At 46.1% G+C, this 24,377-nt stretch overlaps 1 long non-coding RNA gene across 1 annotated transcript in view; it reads right to left on the bottom strand.

Moving 5' to 3' along the window:
• Positions 1-440: 440 nt before the first annotated feature.
• Positions 441-24,377, bottom strand: part of LOC117796308 — a 25,602-nt gene continuing 1,665 nt past the window's right edge. The window contains exon 2 of the long non-coding RNA XR_004620696.1: positions 441-885. This is a non-coding gene — a long non-coding RNA (uncharacterized LOC117796308). The remainder of the gene's footprint in view (positions 886-24,377) is intronic.

Below are 24,377 nucleotides of genomic sequence, written 5' to 3'. Positions count from 1 at the left end.
ACGCACACGCACGTACTTCTTGTTCTAATCGTATCGAACTATTTGGTGAGTCCTAACACTCATGGCTCCGCCCAGCAGGCCTATACAGTCCTCTGCTTTTGCATAGAACATAGCCCCTAGTTCCACCCTGGTCTTCTGTGTGACTTTCAAAATTCAAATGTCGCTTCCACCTAGAAGCCTGCCTTGACTCTCCACTCCAGACTGGGTTAGACCCGTTCAATGGAGCCCTCTGTCACAGCCCGGGTCACACTGGCTTTTCCTTGTCTATGTTTCTGCTGCCTTCACTGGACCGTGAGCTTCTGAATAGCATGGATCCTGCCGTTTTAAACTGTGTATCGCCAGTGCCTAATAGAATGCCTAGCATAGAGTTAAGAGGGTGTTGAATGGCAGTTTGATCATTGAATGAATGTGAGAAAACAAAAAGAGCAGAAGACAGATCCTTTGGGAGGAAAACCAGCTGTATTACACTCAGACGCCAAATTTTCTTGTTTCCTATCAAAAGGAGGAGAGGAAAACTGAGGCAGGACTCTCTTGTGAAAAACCAGCCCCAGAGTCAGGGCAGAAGTGGAGAGCCTGGGAGAAGCAGCAGGTCTTCGTTAGCGAAAGAGAAGTGAGAGCTTCTGGTGTATGAATCAACTGGTGAGCGACGGCAGCTTGCCCGGAAAGATGTGTTCTCCTGCAGTTTCCTCAAAATCACAGAGGCAGGTGGGATGGGAACGCTGTGACACAGTGGCACTTTCTAATCAAACGTCTCCATAAGCTGGATCATTCCGAGGCTTGGTGGTGTCACCACTCTGCTTCCTGGGTCTTTTTTATCCACGGCAAGCTGGGGGAGCGAGGTGCTCCAGCATGTTCATTTGTCACCTGCGTTCCTTCCTGTGTCACCTGCACATAGAGAAAACGACTTGAATTAAAAAGCAGACAATGAGGTTGCACCCATTTTAAGACGACAGAGGTGCGCCGGTCATCTGAGGTCAGGTAGTGAGATGGGCGGGGCAAACGGAGCACAAGTGTGGCCTCCTCCCAGCTGGCCAAGCCGACCAGGAGAGGCAGCCCCAGCTCCCTCCAAGCCCCTTCTCCATTGTGAACTATGCCCTTACACACCACCTTTTCAGCCAGGGAGGCCCCCCAGCCCGGCTTCTGTGGCCAGCGGCACACGGAGCGCGTACGTGTGCTCTGGGCAGACCTGGCTCTCTGGACCCAGAGGGAATTAGCCTCTCTTCCTTAGGAAAGAGAACAAGAGCAACAAAAAAACCATAATAACAAAACAAAACAGGCCTTTGCAGATCTGGAGGGCTTTTCTCATGGCCGCTGAGGAAAAAGAAAAGGATCCTGCCCTGCCCCATGTTTCAGGTGGGCATCGCCCTTCCTCCTGAGACCGGCGCGCAGAGCCAGCCCGGAGTCTCGCAAGGCTCCAGGCAGCTGGGGGGGGGTCTTTTGGTTTTACAGAGAGGCGGGGCCATGCGGTAAGAACCCCAGATTTCTAGTGAAGAAATGTCCCTGTGAGACAGAGGGCAGGATTTGGACAGTCCGAGAAGGGAGGAAGGGTACTCTAGGCCAAAGGTGCTAGGGGAGCGGTGGCACGGTGACTAGAGAAGCCAGGGCCCCGTGGAAGGGAAGGAAGTTTCTGTGAGGCTGCTGTGCACAGTGTGGGGGCAGAAGCCAGGGGCTACAACATGAAATGCATGTATGGGGTCAAAGGTAAGCACCCAGTGTAAGACAGGGGCCCAGCAGCTAAGAGCTGAGCAGCTGGAGACCACGCTGGCGGTCGGGGCAGTGGGACCCAAGCAGCGGAGGCACGTGTAACGGGGGCCTGGTGCCCAGGGGAGAGCGTGCAGATCAAGGCACACCCACACAGTTGAATGCACATGGGGCCTGACAAAACCGAGGGCAGGAACATCCCCCAAGCATGAGCTGAGAACCCCTCATTCTAAGGTCCAGGGAGCACAGAGAGTGGGGATCTGGGAGATGGCAGTTTCAGGGAGCAAAAGCCCCAGTGTGGTAGCGTCCCAATACCCATGTGCAACCCCATAAACCTTGACTGGTAGGAGGTAGACAAGGGAGCAATGCAGTGGGAGGCCGCTGGAGGTGAAGGCCAACCCCAGACAGAGGAGGCAAGAAGTGGGCATGTGTCCTGGCTCCCTCAGACCTTCAGGGAACCCGAGAAAATGTCACTGCAAATAGTCATTTCTCCCCCAGGGAAAGAAACAGGACAGGGACGTGGAGCCCACCTTGTAGAGGACAAAGCACAGTAGGTTCTCATTACTATAGGTCCTAGTTATGGTCTGTAAAGTAAGTATAAAGCTGGGGACCCTAACACTGAGCGGCCCGTTACTCATTCTCATCAAATGGCCGAGTGCCTTTCATGTTACCACCTGACTTCACATCCCCTGTGCTGTTTAATCCTCAAGGCGACCCCGCAAGAAAAGTACTGTTGCTCCTCTTTGTCGATGAGGAAACTTTCCCACCCAGCTGCTCTTCTGTGCTCCGTTCTGTGTTTCCCACAACTGTAGAGCATCTCCTCTGACCACCCGCAAGGCTTCCAGACACTGCATGTCCAGAAGGGGACTCAGTGAGCTCCCATCCCCAGTGATCCAAACCAGACCCTGTTCACCATCCAGAACTGTCCACTTCAGTTCCCAGCACCACCACCCTCCTCATCAGCCAGCCAGAAACCTGCAGGACAGCCTCGCCCCTCCTGTCCCCTGTGCCCCAGTCTGTGGAGTACCTCTCTGCCTCCCTTCTCTAAACTACTCCTCCTGCATTGCGTAGGCCCTGATCACCTGTCCTGGCTTATGTGTGTCCTGGATGCTTTTTTTTTTTAAAAGATTTTATTTATTTATTCGACAGAGATAGAGACAGCCAGCGAGAGAGGGAACACAAGCAGGGAGTGGGAGAGGAAGAAGCAGGCTCATAGTGGAGGNCCTGATGTGGGGCTCGATCCCGTAATGCCGGGATCACGCCCTGAGCCGAAGGCAGACGCTTAACCGCTGCGCCACCCAGGTGCCCCTGGATGCTATTTTGACCTCCTGTGCTGCCAACTTCACTCCTCTCCAACCTCAGCTCTAGTTCCCTGCCCCTCCAGACCACACGTCCCAGTGCTGACAGCATGGTCCTTATAAACACCAATTGTGTGGCATCTCTGTTCTTTAAACCATGCAATATCCCTCTATCATTAACACAAAGTCCAAATTTCCTAGCTTATCATGTCCCCTCTGTCTTTAACTCAGCTCTCTTTCCGCATCCATCACCCCGCATTCCCTGACTGGCGTTTTATATCTCAGTCTTACTCAACTATTCAGCGTTTGCTAATGTGCCTCATTTCTCAAGACTCCCTCCCTACTCATGTGTCATTCTCTCTGCCTGGAATTTTGCCTGACTAATATCAGTTTCTCCAGCAGGCTTCTCCTGACTTCCCTGGTCCCAACACAGGACTAGACCCCATCATGGCACAGTTCACTTAACTCCAATACTTATTACCTGGATATGAGTTGTTTTCTCTCTTTCTCTGTGCTCCTTGAGGGCTGAAATTGCTCATTCCTATCTCCAGGGTCTAGCTCAGTGGTTGTCACGCATAGGTGCTTAGAAAGGGATGGGTGGATGGACGGATGGAGGGATGGGTGGATGGATGGATAGGTCTCCTGTTCAAGTTGGCATGACCCACAGATGAAGTAACAAGGACTCAAAGTCAAACCTTCTTTCCATATTCCTACGTATTTCCCAGCTTTGAAACCAGTTCTGCAACCTCCCAGATCTCCCAAATTACACCCACCATTGCAGGCTGCTACAAATGATGATGATATGCCAGGAGAGCTCTAGTAGCTCAGATGAAAAAGGGCCCTGTGCCCAGTGAGTACAAGGTGGTAATTTGTCCAATGGGTTTTTTTGTGTCCTGGGCTGAATGTTTCAGAACCAGCTAATGAAATCTATGTTGTAATTAGGGAAAATATTCCTGCAGCAGGTTGGAGAGATAATTACTGCCTAATTGTATTTTTCCCCAGTATTTTAACACAATGGTCTAGAAAAATAATTTAGAATTGTAATTTTTATAATTACCGTTTTTTGAGAAATCTGTTCAGAATTATAATTATCACTTCACAGGTTTCAGAGCTAACTTTGAGTTTGGCACCATGGGCTTTGTGTACATTATCTCATTGGTTATCTCAGAAACGCTGTGATGTACGTTCTATTTACCGTATTTTATAGATGAGGAAACTGAGGCTAAGATGGGTTAAGAATCCTGCCCAAAATTACCCTTGGTAACAGGGTTGAAATACAGCAGTCTGTCTGCAACTGATGATCATGATCTTACCCACTTCTCTATGCTGCCTCCACAACTCTCAAAGGAATCAGTTATTCAGTTAATTTAGAAATCTTTTATTGGTGTGTTTTGTTTTGTTTTGTTTTGTTTTAGAGAGAGAGGGCATGAACACATGTGACCTGGGGCTGGGAGCAGAGAGAGAGAATCTCAAGCAGACTCCATGCTCAACATGGAGCCCAACACGGGCTCCATCTCACGACCCTGAAATCATAACCTGAGCCAAAATCAAGAGTCGGTCACTTCACCGACTGGGCCCCCCAGGCGCCCCAGAAATCCTTTCTTGTTAAATAGCGCCAGGCCTGTTTTAGGTGCTGGAGATACAACAGAGAACAAAACAAAGTCTCTTCATGGAGCATATTCTCTGGGGACAGAGGAAAGCAAATAATGAATAAATACATAATATATCAGATATAGGTAAAGGCTATGAACAAGGGTAAAGAGAGTGTGTAGGAAGAACTATTGAAAAAATGGAGGCATCTAAATTCCAAAACAGTAGTGTCTTAGTCTCAGTGCCCTGGAGACACTCTGGGCGCTTGAGATTGAATGCACAAGGTTGATTGGATGGTGCTCTCAGGAAATACACCCGTGAGAAAACAAGGACAGCAGGACTGCTCAGAGAGGAGGCTGAACTGTAGTGAGATTACACCTGAGCCCTCAGCAGATGTTCAGTGAGCTTGGCCTTGAGGCAACTCTGCAGGGTTGTCCAAATTGAGGCAAAGGGGACTGGACCCTTGTATCACTGCATCAGCCAGGCATCAGCCCTTGGCTACCGCCGGGAAGGAGGAAAGCAGCTCTGTGCCGCCAAGGCCCATGCCCAGTGAGGGGCGCTTTTTGGAGTCTTGGGTTTGTTTCTGGACCGTGGGTATTTCCTGTCAAGCCTCTCTTGTCAACGCAGTGGCTGATGCCAAAGAATTAAGTGCCTCAGCCTGCATTCTTCATCTTTACAAGCCAGGATAGTAATATCCCTGCCTAAAGGTTTGCTATAAGAATCAGAATGATAAAAGGGTGATAAATGACCCTATAGAAAGGTAAAGGGAGATTACATGAAGCAAGGTTATCTATACTGTGGAAAAGAAATGTGTGTGAAAAAGAAATGATCTGGAACGACCTGAACTGACATGGAGAGACAAAATGTACGAGCAAAACAACAAAGGGTAGGAAAATATGTATCGTGTGATACCACCTATTTTAAAAGATACCTGTTTGCATCCAGATAGAAGGCAAGTGGAAGGACATACATGCAAGTGTTGACTGTGAGGGCAGGAGTCAGCAGGGGTGATGGGGGCCAGAGAACTGGAGCAGAGCGAGGGCTGGAATTGGCCTTGCTTCCATGTGAGGAGATGGAATGAGGAAGGAGTTGAGGCAGATGGCGGTGCAGAGGACACATTTGGATGTGACCGCAGACATAGCCTGCTATCCAGAGTTTTGTGTTCTAGAGTCAGCAAACCTGAGTTCAAGTCCCTACGCCACCTCTCACCAGCCTATTGACCAAGGCAATGTCTCTGAATCTGTTTCTTCATCTGTGAAATGGGACTAGTAATACCCACCCTAAAGAGCTGTTGTCAGGATTAGACACGAGTCAACCAGACACTCATTCACGGGGGCCACTGTCAGTAGCCAGAGTGGTCACTGGACAGTCCCTCCACTTCTAAACAAGAAGCAGGGTGTCAGAGGAATGACTTCCCTGGGCCAAAATAAACATGCCGGGAGAAGCCAGCTCTCCAAATGAGCAAGTCTTCTGTCAGTGTGCTTCCAGGTAGCCAGATGGGAAGTTGATTCACCGAAATTCTTCTTATAAATCAGGGGTTCACTTAGTTTTTAAAAATAATTCATCAAACTAATATGGGCAAGTAGTTAAAAAAAAAAAGTAGCCTAAGTCTTCTAATGACACACAGCAAGCTCTTCCCCATCCCTTGGTTCCACATTCCAAAGGCACCACAGGTAACTGGACAGTTACCTCTGTAGTCCTAAATAATACACTTATCTTACTATCTCCTATTTCATCAAATGTAGACATTATCTATTGTCTATTCTGATCTAAACATTTAGCATTCCTTATACCAGCCTCCCACCCCCCCTTTCCCATAGTTTTAATTAAATTGAAAAATAAGGGTTTACAGTATAATGACTGTATAATCCAGTTCTTTACTTTTTTTTTCATACTCCTCATCAGATCTTCCATCTAGCTATTCTTTGACTATTGTTTTCAGACATTCTCATACTGGATACTTCATTGATCTCATTACCTCCTTTGTTCCAACATGGAGACCTCTTTCCAGAAGCTTCTGTCCTCTGGCTCCAGACTAGATGGACAGTTCTCTGGGCCTGTTGCACAGTTACCATTGGAAGAATGCTGTATGTTGCTCTTCTGGACAGAACTCTCTATTGCCTGGACTGTGTGTCTTTCTCTCTCCCTAGTTTTGCTGGGGCACATCCTTAAAAAAGGAACTTGGCAGAGAGGAGTGTAAGTTTTCTCTTTACATCCTCTGGACTCCATACTTTGTGATAGGCCAATAGCCAGATGCCTNGCTTCTGTTCTCTGGCTCCAGACTAGATGGACAGTTCTCTGGGCCTGTTGCACAGTTACCATTGGAAGAATGCTGTATGTTGCTCTTCTGGACAGAACCCTCTATTGCCTGGACTGTGTGTCTTTCTCTCTCCCTAGTTTTGCTGGGGCACATCCTTAAAAAAGGAACTTGGCAGAGAGGAGTGTAAGTTTTCTTACACTCCTCTTACATCCTCTGGACTCCATACTTTGTGATAGGCCAATAGCCAGATGGCTTTCTTCCTTGTAAGGTACCTCACAGCCTTGACTTTAAACAGGTACACCCAAAATACTATATATGAACCCANCTTTACATCCTCTGGACTCCATACTTTGTGATAGGCCAATAGCCAGATGCCTTTCTTCCTTGTAAGGTACCTCACAGCCTTGACTTTAAACAGGTACACCCAAAATACTATATATGAACCCANATTTTTTTTTCATACTCCTCATCAGATCTTCCATCTAGCTATTCTTTGACTATTGTTTTCAAACATTCTCATACTGGATACTTCATTGATCTCATTACCTCCTTTGTTCCAACATGGAGACCTCTTTCCAGAAGCTTCTGTTCTCTGGCTCCAGACTAGATGGACAGTTCTCTGGGCCTGTTGCACAGTTACCATTGGAAGAATGCTGTATGTTGCTCTTCTGGACAGAACCCTCTATTGCCTGGACTGTGTGTCTTTCTCTCTCCCTAGTTTTGCTGGGGCACATCCTTAAAAAAGGAACTTGGCAGAGAGGAGTGTAAGTTTTCTCTTTACATCCTCTGGACTCCATACTTTGTGATAGGCCAATAGCCAGATGCCTTTCTTCCTTGTAAGGTACCTCACAGCCTTGACTTTAAACAGGTACACCCAAAATACTATATATGAACCCATTTACCTAACAAACATGGACTGGAAGCAAGGCCCTGTCCAAGGATCTGACTCAATAAAACAGGGGCTCTGTTCTCCAGATGATTTTTCTTGGGGAAAATAAGTAAACAGGCAGTGATGTAATGTGATCAGTGTTATAGCAGGAACTCGATATGGTGCTAAAAGAACATTCCCACTCCCCCAAAAGAGGATTTAACCTAGTGTGGGGAGCTCTTAGAAGGCTTCCTGGAATTGGCCTGCCTAAATGGAGCCTAAACAATGAGAATGCATGTTTATTTATTTATACACTATATAATTTAAAAATTGGATCTAGATATTTTGCAAAATACTTACAACTGTTCTGGTATACTGAAATCCTTCCAGTTTCCACAACTGTGTCTGGATCTCCCTCGTTTTACGGATTTCAACATTTTCCCCAGGGACTTGAATGGTACCAGGCATACAGGAGCTCTCAACACACAAATATTGAATGAATGAGTGTCAGATGCGGCATTATAATTCATTGGAGGAAGAGAGTCCTTTAAAAAGACATCTAGTAAATGGGCCTGGGACAGCTTAGTATTGATACACCAGAAAATAATAAAACTAGTTGCTTGCTTTATCCAATTTATGAAAACAAATTCCAGATGCACTAAAGATAAAAATCTCTAAAAATTTTTGGAGACAATACAAGAGAATATCTATATGACGTCAGAGTAGGAGAGGATGAATTAAATAAGATGCAATGCATAAACCTCAACATGAAGACTGATAAAGTGGACACTATCAAGGGACAAATTTTCTGTACCACAAAAGATACTTAGCACAGGGTACTATCAAAAATTCTCTTCTCCTGGACTTTGAAGGTTATGTTGGTCAGTCTGATAGACTGATTCTAAGTGTGGCCTTGCTATTTATTGGGTATGGTAGTATGCTCAAATGTTTTAACTTCTCTGAATTCAAGTTTCCTCTTCTATAAAATGAAGTTAAAATCATTTTAGAGCATTAAATTATATGATGAATGTAAAGCCCTTAGCAGAATGCATGGCTCGTTTTAGGTGCCAAATGTGTTAGGTGTTGGGGTTTTCAGAATAAAAAGACCCATGTTCCCATCCTTCACCCTGAAGGACTTAAAGTCTGTTGGGCAATTTAGACAAATAAACAGTTAATTGTAGGGTGCCAAGTGCTATCACAGTTCTCTTTACTTTGACCTCTTTGGATTAAGAAGCAATGTCACTCCACTCAGCGGGGAGTCACCTATTGGCCTCCTCCATAAGTCCATTCCTCGGGATTCTGTCATGGCTCCCTTGTCCTCACCATGCACTGTCTTCCGAAGAGATCTCATCTACTTCTACAGCCACGAATGCCATCTCTGTGCTGGAAAGTCCAGTCGTGTCTCCAGCCAAGACCTGACCTCCTGTTCAACAGATGTCTCAAACGTAGTATGTCAGAAACAAGACTCTCAATCTTCCTATGTCCCCAAATACACTTCTCCATGATGGTCCTGCTCAACAAGTGGCTCTCAAACTTCTCAGGCACTCCAGAGACTCATGATAAAAACTCAGGGCCATGCTCGATAATTCCCTTTCACTCATTGCCCAAACCATGTTCATTCTCCCACCAAAACACTTCTGAAATCCACCCATTTCCTTCCACCTCTACTTTAACCACATTGGTCTAAACCATCCTTGTCTGTCACCTGGGCTTCTGCTGTGACTACCTAACAAATCTCCCTGAATCCCCTCTTTCCCTTCTTCTCTTCCTCATTCTTGACCCAAATCTTTTGAAAATGCAAATTTTATTGATGTTTTCCTACAGGAAACCCTCAGTCGGCTTCCCATTGTACTTAAAATTCTAAATCTTCTCCCATGGTCCACAAGGCCCTGGATTACTGGCCTTCATCCACCGTGATTACCTCTGTCTCATTCCTCTTGCTCATCAGCCTTCAGCCACACTGGCCTTCTTTCAATTTCTATAACATGTTGAATTCTTTCTACCTCGGGCACATGCTCTTCTCTCTGCCTGGATCAATCCCTACCTCCCTCTTGACCTGGCTAACCCTTTCATTCTTTTGAGTCTCTTCTTAAATTCATGTTATTGTGGGAAATTTCCCTGTTGACCTTATCTAAATCAGGTAGTTTAAATTTCTAATCATCACCTTTTATTCCTTCTTATGTTTATCAATTTTTAAATATCTTATTTTTATGATTATTATGTTTAGCTTACTTAAAAGACGAAAAGTGTAGAAACTGTCAATTTTGTTCCCTACTGCTACTAATGGAGGAGCGTGGTGGGGTTGGGGGTGGCACTCCACCAGGGATCTGGGAGGACTGATTCCACCTGCTGGAGGACCCAACCATCTCTGCCCCTAAAAGACTGTCATTCTAGCAGCTCTGGGGACTGTGACAGACAGCCTGGCCCCTTGACAGTTCTCTTTCTCCACGTACATGCCCAGAGGAAAGGCCACGTCTGCAAGCCAGGAAGCAGGCCCTCTCCAGGAACAGAATCTGCCAGCACCTTGATCCTGGATTCCCCAGCCTCCAGAACTAGAAGAAATAAATGTCCGTTGTTTAAGCCACCCACTCAGTGGCATTTTGTTATAGGGGCTCAATCTGACTAAGACAGGTGTTTGATAAATATGCTGATTCAGAGGCTTCCAAATCTATTGATTGAGGGTTGAGCCGAGAAATCACTGCTTTTCAGGGTTGAGCCGAGAAATCACTGTTTTTAATAAGTCCACCAGAGATTCCTATTGAGACAGCCTCACTCTGATGTTTGGAACCTGCTGCCCTAGGAGAAAAGTNTGTTCAACAGATGTCTCAAACGTAGTATGTCAGAAACAAGACTCTCAATCTTCCTATGTCCCCAAATACACTTCTCCAGGATGGTCCTGCTCAACAAGTGGCTCTCAAACTTCTCAGGCACTCCAGAGACTCATGATAAAAACTCAGGGCCATGCTTNCCCACTCAGCGGGGAGTCACCTATTGGCCTCCTCCATAAGTCCATTCCTCGGGATTCTGTCATGGCTCCTCTGTCCTCACCATGCACTGTCTTCCGAAGAGATCTCATCCACTTCTACAGCCACGAATGCCATCTCTGTGCTGGAAAGTCCAGTCGTGTCTCCAGCCAAGACCTGACCTCCTGTTCAACAGATGTCTCAAACGTAGTATGTCAGAAACAAGACTCTCAATCTTCCTATGTCCCCAAATACACTTCTCCATGATGGTCCTGCTCAACAAGTGGCTCTCAAACTTCTCAGGCACTCCAGAGACTCATGATAAAAACTCAGGGCCATGCTCGATAATTCCCTTTCACTCATTGCCCAAACCATGTTCATTCTCCCACCAAAACACTTCTGAAATCCACCCATTTCCTTCCACCTCTACTTTAACCACATTGGTCTAAACCATCCTTGTCTGTCACCTGGGCTTCTGCTGTGACTACCTAACAAATCTCCCTGAATCCCCTCTTTCGCTTCTTCTCTTCCTCATTCTTGACCCAAATCTTTTGAAAATGCAAATTTTATTGATGTTTTCCTACAGGAAACCCTCAATCGGCTTCCCATTGTACTTAAAATTCTAAATCTTCTCCCATGGTCCACAAGGCCCTGGATTACTGGCCTTCATCCACCGTGATTACCTCTGTCTCATTCCTCTTGCTCATCAGCCTTCAGCCACACTGGCCTTCTTTCAATTTCTATAACATGTTGAATTCTTTCTACCTCGGGCACATGCTCTTCTCTCTGCCTGGATCAATCCCTACCTCCCTCTTGACCTGGCTAACCCTTTCATTCTTTTGAGTCTCTTCTTAAATTCATGTTATTGTGGGAAATTTCCCTGTTGACCTTATCTAAATCAGGTAGTTTAAATTTCTAATCATCTCCTTTTATTCCTTCTTGTGTTTATCAATTTTTAAATATCTTGTTTATTTTTATGATTATTATGTTTAGCTTGCTTAAAAGACGAAAAGTGTAGAAACTGTCAATTTTGTTCCCTACTGCTACTAATGGAGGAGCGTGGTGGGGTTGGGGGTGGCACTCCACCAGGGATCTGGGAGGACTGATTCCACCTGCTGGAGGACCCAACCATCTCTGCCCCTAAAAGACTGTCATTCTAGCAGCTCTGGGGACTGTGACAGACAGCCTGGCCCCTTGACAGTTCTCTTTCTCCACGTACATGCCCAGAGGAAAGGCCACGTCTGCAAGCCAGGAAGCAGGCCCTCTCCAGGAACAGAATCTGCCAGCACCTTGATCCTGGATTCCCCAGCCTCCAGAACTAGAAGAAATAAATGTCCGTTGTTTAAGCCACCCACTCAGTGGCATTTTGTTATAGGGGCTCAATCTGACTAAGACAGGTGTTTGATAAATATGCTGATTCAGAGGCTTCCAAATCTATTGATTGAGGGTTGAGCCGAGAAATCACTGCTTTTCAGGGTTGAGCCGAGAAATCACTGTTTTTAATAAGTCCACCAGAGATTCCTATTGAGACAGCCTCACTCTGATGTTTGGAACCTGCTGCCCTAGGAGAAAAGTGCCCAAGATTAAAAATCAGAAGACGTGGGTTTAAATTCTGCTCTGTAAATTATTGGGTATGGCATTTGAGGAAGTCATTTCATATCTCTGAGTTTCAAGATCTCGCTCTGTAAAGTTGAGGAATAAAAAGGTGCTTCAGAGCATAGTTGTGGGGCTCCCATGTCCAGTGGATTTTATTTACATCACTTTGCAAACTGCACCGTAAAGAAAGGTCTGACTTTTCACTTGTTGAAGAGCTCTTCCTCATCTCTGACCGTCTTCCTGGCGCAGCCCACGCTTCTCCAGTGAGATACCATCCCTTTCCTCCGACTTCTGAAGAAGGACTAATAACAATAATTCGCTGAGCCTTTTGCTTTTCCAAAGGTCCAGGCNCGATAATTCCCTTTCACTCATTGCCCAAACCATGTTCATTCTCCCACCAAAACACTTGTGAAATCCACCCATTTCCTTCCACCTCTACTTTAACCCACATTGGTCTAAACCATCCTTGTCTGTCACCTGGGCTTCTGCTGTGACTACCTAACAAATCTCCCTGAATCCCCTCTTTCCCTTCTTCTCTTCCTCATTCTTGACCCAAATCTTTTGAAAATGCAAATTTTATTGATGTTTTCCTACAGGAAACCCTCAGTCGGCTTCCCATTGTACTTAAAATTCTAAATCTTCTCCCATGGTCCACAAGGCCCTGGATTACTGGCCTTCATCCACCGTGATTACCTCTGTCTCATTCCTCTTGCTCATCAGCCTTCAGCCACACTGGCCTTCTTTCAATTTCTATAACATGTTGAATTCTTTCTACCTCGGGCACATGCTCTTCTCTCTGCCTGGATCAATCCCTACCTCCCTCTTGACCTGGCTAACCCTTTCATTCTTTTGAGTCTCTTCTTAAATTCATGTTATTGTGGGAAATTTCCCTGTTGACCTTATCTAAATCAGGTAGTTTAAATTTCTAATCATCTCCTTTTATTCCTTCTTGTGTTTATCAATTTTTAAATATCTTGTTTATTTTTATGATTATTATGTTTAGCTTGCTTAAAAGACGAAAAGTGTAGAAACTGTCAATTTTGTTCCCTACTGCTACTAATGGAGGAGCGTGGTGGGGTTGGGGGTGGCACTCCACCAGGGATCTGGGAGGACTGATTCCACCTGCTGGAGGACCCAACCATCTCTGCCCCTAAAAGACTGTCATTCTAGCAGCTCTGGGGACTGTGACAGACAGCCTGGCCCCTTGACAGTTCTCTTTCTCCACGTACATGCCCAGAGGAAAGGCCACGTCTGCAAGCCAGGAAGCAGGCCCTCTCCAGGAACAGAATCTGCCAGCACCTTGATCCTGGATTCCCCAGCCTCCAGAACTAGAAGAAATAAATGTCCGTTGTTTAAGCCACCCACTCAGTGGCATTTTGTTATAGGGGCTCAATCTGACTAAGACAGGTGTTTGATAAATATGCTGATTCAGAGGCTTCCAAATCTATTGATTGAGGGTTGAGCCGAGAAATCACTGCTTTTCAGGGTTGAGCCGAGAAATCACTGTTTTTAATAAGTCCACCAGAGATTCCTATTGAGACAGCCTCACTCTGATGTTTGGAACCTGCTGCCCTAGGAGAAAAGTGCCCAAGATTAAAAATCAGAAGACGTGGGTTTAAATTCTGCTCTGTAAATTATTGGGTATGGCATTCGAGGAAGTCATTTCATATCTCTGAGTTTCAAGATCTCGCTCTGTAAAGTTGAGGAATAAAAAGGTGCTTCAGAGCATAGTTGTGGGGCTCCCATGTCCAGTGGATTTTATTTACATCACTTTGCAAACTGCACCGTAAAGAAAGGTCTGACTTTTCACTTGTTGAAGAGCTCTTCCTCATCTCTGACCGTCTTCCTGGCGCAGCCCACGCTTCTCCAGTGAGATACCATCCCTTTCCTCCGACTTCTGAAGAAGGACTAATAACAATAATTCGCTGAGCCTTTTGCTTTTCCAAAGGTCCAGGCTATCATTATTTAGATACACATCATAACACACCCACAGCCTCCCTAGCCCATTTGCTGCTGGGGGAAGAAACTCAGCTCATGCGGCAGCAGCAAAGCCAGGACCAGAAAGCTTGGCCTGACTTCCGCAGGGATGACAAGGGTGGAGTCTCTGGAAAGTAACAGACAAAAGCCACACCAGGAATTGGGAGACTTCTGGGCAGTTTCTTAACTGGCATTCCCATGCTGAATCTTTTAAAAACATAACTATTTGGGACAATGGCAAAATCCAGAAAACTGAGTGCCCTATCAGAGGTATAGAACTCTCAAATTTAAGCAACTTGCTGTATGAATCCAGGAAAATCCTTTTATCTCCCTCTCTGTGGAACAGGTGGTTGGACCAGATGAAAGTATAAATGAATGAACAAATGGACCCAGCTGTCTGCAAGACACCTGTGGGGGGACATCTGTTTTTTTGTCTTAGGATGTGGCACCAGCAAACCCCCAGTCACTCAAGCCAGATAGCTTGATTTGCTGATTCCTCCCAGGCTGCCTTAATTTCTCCTACCTCCTTTCTCCTCTCCATCCCATTGTACTGACCTGATGCAACCCTTCATTATTTCTCACCTGGACCATTTCTCTAGCTCCTAACAAGCCTGTCTCCTTGCATTCATTAATCCATCCATCCATCCATTGGTCTAAAAACACTGTCTTTAGTATCTCCTATGTGCCAGGCATTGTTCCAGTGACTGGTGAATAAGAAAAAGCCCCAGCCTTCATGCAGCTGACTCTGTAGTCAAGACAAATAGTTAAAAGATTAGTTAACAAATACATATGAATTATCAACTGACATAAAGGAAAGTGTTATTAAGAGAAATAAAGTAGGATGAGGGAATCGAGTAAGCTGTATTTTATTTAGAGAGCTGTATTTTATTTAGGGGAGTCAGACAAGAACCCTCAGGTGTAATTTGTAGGAACCTAACAAAGTTAGCAGGTAGGTGATGTGAAGATCAGGCTGAAATACTATGCTAAGCAGGAGGGGGAAATGCATCCAAAGGTCCTGAGGTGTAGGCAAGCTTGGTGTGTCCTAGGAATTGCAAAAGAAGACCAATGTGACTGGAATGGGGTAAGTAAGGGGAGGGTTAATAGAAAACGGGCTTTACGGCGTTATGGGATCGAGCCCCACATCAGGCTCTTCTGCTATGAGCCTGCTTCTTCCTCTCCCACACCCCCTGCTTGTGTTCTCTCTCTCGCTGGCTGTCTCTATCTCTCTGTTGAATAAATAAATAAAATCTTTTAAAAAAAAAAGTTTTAGAAAACGGGCTTTAGGGGTAAGCATGGGCCAGGATCATATGAGAAGAGAGAGTTTGAGAATGCCTGCATGACTTTTGGCCTGAGCTACTGAGAAAACAGGGGCATCATTTCCTGAGTGTGCAAGTGCTGGGAAGAATGGGAATAGGTAAAACTTCCTGAGTACTGTTTCCACCAGTTTCAATGGGCATATTTGATAACCAAGTGCACATATCAAGTATGATGTTGGCTAAATAAGTCTGAAGCTCAGGGGAGAGGTGTGGGCTGGAAGGGTGAATCTGGAGATATCTGGTGTTATTTAAGGCCAAGGGGCTGGAGAGGGTGTAGGGGAGACAGAAGAGATGGGACGATTGGCCATGGGGGGACGACAATAATTCAAGAACTGAAAGAGGGGAAGCATCCAGAAAAGGCGACTGAGAAGGAGCAGTCAGTGAGGTGGGAGGAACACAAGGAGAGGATGGGGTGTGGGATCCAAGAAAAGAATGAATTTTAAGAAAGCGAATATGGTCACTGTGTCAAGTTCCGCTTCTTTTAGTAGGAGGATTTAAATCAATTCACATTTCTTTGAATACTGAAGTATTTGGACATCTTTCTTATGTTTTCTTTTGCATTTCTATTTACCATGCTGTTGTCTTTGCTTATTTATTTCTCTTCTGACAAAAATTTAATTTGTAACTGGTTTGTAGCGAGTCTCAAATTCCCGAGTCTAAACATGATGTTGTTTTATTTTTTCCCAGTGTTGCTTCCAAGCCACGGTATATTGACTTCCCTCTCCCACCAGGTAGTGGCTCCCTTAATGCTCTCTTGGCCAGATTACTTAATTTTCAACAACTTTTGACTAACAGCACAGTCTAATTTTGTTTCTAAAACTCAGTTCTGCTTATTTAAAAACAAGGTTTTTCCAAAAGTCACTCCTTCTGTTTTTAAATTTTTAAATGGAAAATTTCGAACACATACAAAACCAGAGAGATCCTATTCATTTTAAATCTCAGTCTTCTATCTGGGTCAATGCTGTCCTCCTCTGGAGGCTGGAGGGGGGACCCATGGTGCCCTGCTGTCACCGGGCTCATTCCCAAGCCACCTTGTCAAGGCCTTTGGAGACCGGATCATGTCATCTGCCCTCTCCCCATGCTGGTGATGTCATGAATTCTGACTCTTCATCCTCCAGTCTTTCCTGGCCCCGAAATTACCAGTCACTCCCTGCCACTAGTATTCCTGAGCTCATGCTCCATAGCTCCCAGAGACTTGGAATGGGGTGAGCACATCACATCACCACCCGACTTGCCTCCAGTTCTCTCTCCCATAGCACTGCAGGGCGCTGATTCTGTGGACACACCTGTCCTCCTTACAGGAAACAGGGGGCTTCTGAGGGGCAAGTATTGTCTCATTTCCTAATCTCTAGCTCAATTCCTGGTATGTTGTAGATTCTAATAAATGCTAAGTAAAAGGCCAATAGAATAAACATTGAATTGGATCCTTTTAAAGGGACGGTCAATAAATAACACTTCCGAACAAGTTGAAAAATAAATCAAAAGTAAAGACACAGATGAAATATCACCTTTAGTAGTGATAGATGCTCTGTCAGAAGATGTAGCTTAGATTGAGTGCCAAATGAATCAGCCAGGAACCATGGCTTTAGGCAGATGCCCACCCAGGTGAGGGGGCCCTGGGGGCAGTAGGGGGTGGGGAGGGAAAGTCACAGCAGAGTGTGTGCTCTCTGTGGGCAGACTTGCTCCCAAGAAGACGACCAGCAGAGCTGAACTAAGCATGCCCAGCTCTTCTCCCAAATTTGGCAGGAGAGAAATCACCCATCTCCCCGGAGGTGGAGTGTGAAAAAAGGGAGAGAGATTTAGAGCGTAGACGTTATACTCATTTGGTTCCTTCACAGGAAGGAAGCACCAGGCATCAGCAAGGAACATTCCCCGTGATCAACTACATGACATGCATCAAACATGGTGCCCGGGTTAGATTGGTCAATTCTCATAAAAGCAGACAGAGGTAGGAATCATGATCCCATTTTATAGGAGCGAAGGTTCATAATGGCTAAGTCACTTATCCAAGATTACAAACCAAAGGAGTGGTAGAGCAAGAGTGGATTCAATTGTATTACTAATAATGGTTGAGATTTGTTTACGTGCTTATCATCTGCGAGGCTGTGGAATACGTACATGGATACATTTAATCCTCACAACAATCCTATGAGGTAGGTGTTGGTTTTTGTTCTCTTTGGTAGATGAGGTAGTTTAGACTAAGGTCACCAGCTCAGGACTGAGATTCAAAGCAGAATCTGTCCTCCAAAGCCTTGGTTTGTCTCCAGACTGTTGTATTATTCCTGTCTCAGGCAAAACGTGTAAGCAAATCAGCAAGTTGCCCCAAAGCACAGGACATAATGCCTCCTCTAAGACAAAAAGTTCATTTCTAAAACAGATGAGATCTCCAGGGTCTGGGTTTAAATCTAACCACTTGTCAGCCTCTTCCTCACTTCCAAGGGGAAGTGATGATACCCCATCACAGAGAGGAGAGTGTGCTCCCCCTGGTGCAGGGATAAGGATCGAGTCACGTGAGCGCTCACTTCTCAGGCAGGAAGCAGCCTCGGGTTTACCTCGCTCCTGCAGAGGGTCAGCTCCTCTCTGGGTGTCTGTTTTGACCCAGTGAGGCTGCTCTCCAGTGCTTGCCCATGTCTCAGACAGGAAGGGATGCCGAAGGTCCCTCTCTGAGGGGGCGACTCCGGGGTCCTGTGATAGAGAGCGAGGGACAAACCCAGGCTGGGAGAGGGGCAGGGCGATGGGGTGGCTGGAGGTGGGGTCTCACTGCTTCCAAGAAGACAGGATAGCTCACTAAATCCTCTCCACAAACCTGAGAGGCAAGTACGATCTCTGTTTCTCAGAAAAGTGAACTGAAGAAGCGGACACAGAACAAATGGGCAGGAGAAGGAACTGAGTGGCATCCGGGGCTGGTGGAGAAGGAGCAAAGGGGGGGGGATCACTTCCCCTCTCGCAGGTAACCCATTCCACACCAGCACACCCTCTCTCCTGTCCCACTTGGGGAGGAGGGGTGAACTCTGGATGGGGAAGGTGTGGGTGCAAAGGTGGTAATATTGTGCCCATTTATAAGGTAAGAAGCCAGAGGCCCTGCCTGAGGTCCACAGCTGGTAGATGGTGGAGGAGAGCCTGGAATTCAGGCTGGTGTGACTCTTGCACTGATAGGGTCTCTTGTAACCATCCATACCTTGCTTAAAGTGTTGCCAGGGACAGCAGCTGTGGTCTCACCAGGACAGTTTTTAAAAAAGAAGGCATCTCAGGCCCAGCCCCAAGCCTCCTGGCCAAAATTTGCCTCTTTTCAGGATCCCCAAGTGATTCCAACGTCCATTCACACTTGAGAAGTCCTGTCCTACACCACACGCAGGTTTTCCCGAGGTTCCTTCTAACCCCCAGGTTCTCACTCCTCCATCACTGGCGGGCACATCCCTGTCACCTCTCTCGCTGCCTTGGCTCCCAGACCCCCTGCAGCACGCATAGCGTGCACTGCTCTCTGCCAGGCACCTGGGATTCTTGGCACCCATTCTTGTCCATCTCCCGTCCAGCTGGTGAGCCCCTCGGGGGACAGGAGTGCGGCATAGCGTGTTGTCCACACAGCAAAAGCAGCTCCTTACTCATCTCCACTGCTGTCTGCAGACCTTGTCTCATCCTGATCTTTACAGCAGCTGTCCAAGATGGATATTATTATCAAAGCAAATAAAAGACTTGCCCAAGTTTTCAGAGCTAGTTTAATGCAAATGAAGGGCTCCTCAATGCTCCTTTCTTTTCACTTCTCCCCATGAGAAGAAAACCTCACTGCCAGTCTGGAGATCCTGAAACATGGGCATAGGACATATTGTAGAATGAGCACGTGAGAGAACATGAGCAGGGGGAGGGGCAGAGAGAAAAGGAGAGCAGGAAGCCTGGCAGGGGGCTCCATCTCAGGACCCTGGGATCAGGAACTGAGCCAAAGGCAGACACTTGACCGAATGAACCACCCAGGCACCCCTAGTACGTATTGTTTTAAATGAGGGCACCGGTTACTGCAGGAATCAATCTTCTGGAATGCCCTCTGACCTGCACAAGTCCCCCGTGCCACAGGGACAGCGGCCAGTCCCGAGGCATGCTTTGCTCTGCTGGCTGATCTCATCATTCCAGAAACCAGTAGCCTTGGCCTCCAGCCTCCGCTGTCACTCACTTGCAGTGAGACTTTGGGCAAGTTGGCTCTTGTGTGCAAGGCACTTACTTCAGGGCCACACACGAAGGAGACACTCAGTAAGAAGCAGTTCCTGCTGGTCCCTATCTGGGGATTGATTGAAGGTGTTCTGCTAGAGTCAGTTTTCAAACTGTGGCCCACAGAGCTTTGGGGATGTCAGTCTGGATCTGTACCTGTTTGGGCTGAGGTAGGAAAGAGAAAGCAAAGAGTTCCCTGGCTGCCCCTGATTTCAATCAGGGCAGCTGACATTTATTTATTTTACACAAAAGCTTTCTCAGGAGACTTTTTATAAACATCATTTTTGGTCTAAAATAATTTTGAAAACTATTGTGCTGAAAATTATCCGAGATTCCTTCTAGCTGGTACAGACTATGATTCCAGGCCTGATTGGGGTTTATTAAGCGGGGTCACTAAACAAATATTTATTGAGTACCCTCCTGTCATTTGCTGAGTGACATGTCCTGATGGCTGCTTTATGATGTTCACTTTGGAGGCTGTAGGGAAAGCCGACTATAAGGGTAGGTGTATGACAGATGTGCCAAGATCTACTCAACCTTCTTCCTGTAGCAACAGAGCCTGATTTTTAGCTGGACACCTGGCTGCGCAGAACAGTGTCTGTTCCCAGCTGCCCTGGTAGCTGGAGTGGCCGTTGGACTATATTCTGAACAATGTGTATAAATGGAAGTGGCCACAATTTGTGGGCCATGCATTAAAAAAAGTAAAAGGGGTATGCCTTCCCCTTCTGCATTTCTTCCTCCCAAGTGGGCAGTATGCAGACAGGGTGGTAAGCAATGTTGGGTTATGTGAGCCAAGGAAATACCCTACAGAGGGTGGGGCCACAGAAACAGGGAGCCTGACGCTGTGGGGCTGTCACACAGTCCTGGACTGCTTGCACCTCGGTTGCTACAGGAGGGAGAAACTCCTGTCTTGTTTAAGCCATTGTTTACATGGGTCTCAGTTGGAGTAACAACCTGTATGTGTGTGTGTGTGTTTACGTATATGTATATACACACACATACTAACTAATGCAGCGGACGAGAGTAAGAACAGAGAGATCAGTTAGTAGCTTTTGAAACAGTCCAGACAAAGATGATGGTGACTTGGAAAAAGGCAGTAGCTCTGAAGATGATGAGAAACTCGGGTGGTTCTGGAGGTATTGCGGAGATATGGGTGATGAGATTTGCTGGTGGAATGAATGCAAGGTATAAGAAAGATAGTCATGGATGATTCCAAGATTTGCCATAATGTGTTGCTAGGTGGAGAAGATTAGGAAAGGAGCCCGGATGGGGTTGGAAATCAGGAATTCATTGTGGACACATTAACTTGGAAAAGCATGGTAGACATCCAAGTGCTGGTTGAGCATTTGGATTCAGGCACCAGGATTTCAGGGAAGAGAGAATGGACTTCAGTATAAAAACAGACCTTTTGGGCAAAAACGTAGGGAATGAAATAGAATTCTACAGAGAATATCTGATCAAGCTGCTGCCTTGTCATTTCCCGTAATTGCAAAATGGCTTTTAATTAACTAGCTCTGCATACCGCTGGTCACTGGGGAACCCCCAGGACAAATTACCACTCTGTGTGTGCACTGCAGAAAGCGTACCCTCACATCTGAACAGCTCAGAGTTCCCAAGGCACATAATTACCCTCCGAGAAAGCTTTCTAGGGTGAGTGGCATTTGGGAAAGTTGGGAAGTTGGGAAACTGGATTTTCAGCCCAAAAAACACAAAGGAAAGAATGGTCAGACGATCAGACTTGGGGTCCTGGACTATCTCTGTAAGGACCTAATGTTATGAGACAAGTCATCTAATATCCATCCATGAATCCATCCATCCATGCATCCATCCATCATCTGAATAGGAGATCTCCAGTGTCATTTCCTTTCTCTTGAATCTCCCACATCCTTACACCGTGTGTCTGGCCTCTGCTGTTTCTTGCCCAAGTAACATAAGAGAGGAAATCACCTGGAAAATAGAAGGTTATAGTGTACGGAGAAGGAGAAGGAGAAGGAGAAGGAGAAGGAGAAGGAGAGGAAGAGGAAGAGGAAGAGGAAGAGGAAGAGGAAGAGGAAGAAGAAATAATATAGGGATATCTGGCCAGATAGAATTGCATAATAGAAAGCTATTCTGGCACCAGGGTTTGGAGCAATNTCTGTTTCTTGCCCAAGTAACATAAGAGAGGAAATCACCTGGAAAATAGAAGGCTATAGTGTACGAAGAAGGAGAAGGAGAAGGAGAAGGAGAAGGAGAAGGAGAGGAAGAGGAAGAGGAAGAGGAAGAGGAAAAGGAAGAGGAAGAAGAAATAATATAGGGATATCTGGCCAGATAGAATTGCATAATAGAAAGCTATTCTGGCACTAGGGTTTGGAGCAATGAGCAGAGGAAGGAGAAAGCCCAACTGGAAGGCTAAACTCTCTGAAGAACTGTGTTGTGAGAGAGGTGAGGGGATCATAGTGCAGAGTAGTTTGCTCCTTGCGTCTCAGAGTCTAGCTCTGGGAAAATCCAAGTCTCAGGGTCAGCATGGCATTGTGTCCAACAGCACAGGGATATATAAGCAGTAAAGCTAAGAAGGTGTCTAAGGGCAATGCACAGGGGCTGCACACTAAGTTGGGGCAATAAAGAAACAGAACATTCCTGGAAACCCCAGGACTGGGTTCAAGAGCTAGAAGCCACAGAGAACAGGGACCTTGCAACTAGAGAGTAAATCAGGGTTGAAGCCTTCAGCAGTAGGGACCATGAATGGTTGATGACACCCAGAAGACCTCAGGTATTATAAAGTCCATGATAGACATCTACCCAGAGTGCCAAGGGACCAAGCTAAATCTGCCAGCCTTCTGGAATAAGTACCCTGAGAACAATAGGAGCTCCCCATCTTTACTCTCTTTGCTTTCACTCCCATCACCTTGGGCATAAACTTACACCTTCACTCAGACACCATCTTGGGAGATAAGGAAAGCTTCTTGAATGAGGAATGAGGAAAGAAGCAGGATTGACAGAGGGCTTGAGTTTAAATCAACTATCAACCCAACATGACTGGTTTGGGCAGAAAGAGACTGCATGAATCTCACATAAACCAAGGTGTTTTTAGTTGGCAACTTCAGGGACCATTTTCCACCATCAGTGGGAGTAGGGATGCCAGGGCAAAGTAAAATTAGTTATTGCCAAAGACAATTATGTTATTTTGCACATCAGAGTTGTGGGCAAATTTTTAATTTTCTGCTGTAATCCTTTCACTTATTCATTCTTTTATTCATCCTACAAACATTTACTGAGTACTTCCTTTCTGTCAGGTGCTAAAGAGAAGGATGGATACGATTTTTCTGCCCCCAAGAAGCTTAGAGATGGGAGTGGGACGCACTACTCAGAATCCCAGGGCAAGGTCAGACGTGCTGTAATAGAGGGCAGCCCAGAAGAAAAGCAAAGGGTGCTCACACCAGCCTGGGCAGTCAGGGAGGACTTGCTGGAGGAGGTGGTGCCTGACCTGAGTCTTTTGGAGTGAATAGGAATTGACCAGGTGAAAAGGACAGACAGGAATGGTGGCATTCATTCCTATGCTTATTCGTTCATTCATTTATTTAAGTAATATTTACTGGGTGCCTACTAAATTCAAAAATTGATAGAAGTGGGAATACAGCAGTGAGTGAGACAGATGGGATCCCTGCCTTTGTGGAACTTCTATTCTGGTGGGAAGAATGAGATTGTAAAAACAACAGAATAAATGTATCATATAATATCAGGTAGTGGGAAATTGTAAGGAAGAATAAATAAAGTTTGTCCAGTAAGTTGACAGCGGGAGGCAAGTGAGAGAGGGGCCAGAGGTGATTTGGAACAGAATGAAAGGGGAGGATTCTGATGAGGTGAGATTTGAGTGGAGATGTATTTGAAAAGAGAGTCTTAATTAATCGAATGTCCAGCACTTGAGGTAGATGAACTGGCAAGTGCAAAAGCCCTGAGGCGGGAGCTTCCTTGACAACTTCAAGGAACAGCCTGGAGGTCAAAGTGGCTGGAGCAGAAAAGGATAGGAAGAGAGGCTGGGAGTTAAGTGGAAAGGTATCCAGTGCCAGTGCAGACAGAGCCTTGCAGGCCATGATTAGGGATCTGGATTTTGCTCTGAATGTGAGGAAAAGCTATTTAGGTGTCAAGGCATGAGATCATAGGGAGCCCTGGGGGACTTACAAACAATTGATATGATTGGACTGTCACGTTCACATGAGAGATCATAAAAGAATGAACCAGAGAGGTAAGCTGGAGGCCAGACACACAGCTGGAAGAGCTGGGGTTTATCTCACCTGCAGTGGAAGCACTGAATTGACACGATCCAATTGGAGTTTTGGGAAAACAAGTCATAGAAGTTCTGGAGGATGGATTAGTACAGCAGGAGAGTGGTATAGGAGAGAGAGGGCAAAATAAGAGCATCAAAAAACAATCAAGAAGGCTGGTGTAATCATCCGGGTGAGAGCTGCTGACCAGGCAGATGCTGAGAAATGGGGGGCTCAGTGAGGTAAAACAGCACGTGATTGGATTTAGGTGGTGAGAGACTGGTTTTCTTCTCCCTCTGAGTGGTCTTGCCCATTCCCACGGATGGAAACACCATCCTCAGGATAGTAACTCCCAAAATGATATCCC

The sequence above is a fragment of the Ailuropoda melanoleuca genome, chromosome 2, assembly GCF_002007445.2.
Source record: "Ailuropoda melanoleuca isolate Jingjing chromosome 2, ASM200744v2, whole genome shotgun sequence".
NCBI classification, from domain to species: Eukaryota; Metazoa; Chordata; class Mammalia; order Carnivora; family Ursidae; genus Ailuropoda; species Ailuropoda melanoleuca.
This window is presented reverse-complemented; position numbering and strand designations above follow the sequence as displayed.